This window comes from Trichechus manatus, unplaced genomic scaffold, assembly GCF_000243295.1.
Source record: "Trichechus manatus latirostris isolate Lorelei unplaced genomic scaffold, TriManLat1.0 scaffold00101, whole genome shotgun sequence".
In the NCBI taxonomy this organism is placed as follows: domain Eukaryota; kingdom Metazoa; phylum Chordata; class Mammalia; order Sirenia; family Trichechidae; genus Trichechus; species Trichechus manatus.
This window is the reverse complement of record NW_004444037.1, coordinates 6,901,850-6,903,032: the sequence shown is the minus strand read 5'-3', so window position 1 is coordinate 6,903,032 and position 1,183 is coordinate 6,901,850. Positions and strand designations below refer to the sequence as shown.

Below are 1,183 nucleotides of genomic sequence, written 5' to 3'. Positions count from 1 at the left end.
TAAAAAGGAGAAACAGTGCTCAGAGAAGAAAGGCAACGGGTCAGATAGACATATGCATTTGGTTACTCTGTTGTAGCACAGGGATAGTTTTTCTGGTTTGCTATTGCTCGTATGAATATTTTCTCAAGACTATCTACCACCCTTGCTTTGATTTCATGTTCGCTGGGCAACTTTCAGGACACTGACCCAGCTTTCTAAGTATCTGGTTATTCAGAAGGAAGTACCTTAGAGAAGTAGGCCTGGGGAGTGTAGTTTCTGGAAAGGGATGTTTCCAGTTGCAAATTGATAAATTAGTAATATGGTTTATACATTGGTCTCTTACGAGAAAACATACCAGGAGATCCATCACCCCGTGGAGCATACCTGAAATGATCTTTTTTGAGGCCTATCAAACTGATGCCAAAGGGGAATGCTAGCTTGAGAGTTCCTGCCAGAGTGGCCAGTTTTAACTCTCTCTGACATCTTTTATGGTCGTTTCTCTCTATAACTTCAGCAGTCTACCCCCTTTAAAATCTGAAAGCTTGTTAGAATGACCATAACATGGAACTGCATACAATTGAATAATATGAGACAATGTAAAATTAAGTTCTAATACACATACTCCAAGTTGTATGGTTTAGACCAGGGTTGGCAAATACTTGACACACACTGCTGCATTCCCTCCTCCCATACCATTGTCATTGCTGAAAGGCCGTGGCGCTCTTGAGCTTAGAGGTGACTTCAGAATCCTCAGGATATAACTCGAGGAGCACTAGCACTTGGCATTAACCCTTAAGATCGAATCATTTTCTTTCCCAAGTTTTAGACAATGAATGAGAAGAATAGTCAGAAAGGAAAGAGATTGATGTTGACTGGTGCCATTGGGGAAGATTTAATGGAAAATGACATATGCATTGGACCTTGAAGGATTTGGAGAGATGGTGAGAAGCAACAAACAATTCCATGCAGGGCAGAGCAAGAGGGGAGGCAGGAATGATCATAGCAAATGTGTGTGTGGTGGAGGAGGAGAGGAAGTCGAGACAGTGAAATGTTCACCCTGCTGGAATGAAGAGAATCAACTGGATGCTAAATTTGGGTGGGTAAGTTGGGACAAGATTATAAATATCCTCAAGGGCTAACTGCTTCATGTCTTCACATTATTGTTGGCTGCTTTCATCATGATAAAACAGCTTTTTTTTTTTTT

At 41.2% G+C, this 1,183-nt stretch overlaps 1 pseudogene; it reads left to right on the top strand.

Annotated features, from left to right (window-relative positions):
• Positions 1 to 881: 881 nt before the first annotated feature.
• Positions 882 to 1,183, top strand: part of LOC105756629 (cystatin-C pseudogene) — a 4,962-nt pseudogene continuing 4,660 nt past the window's right edge.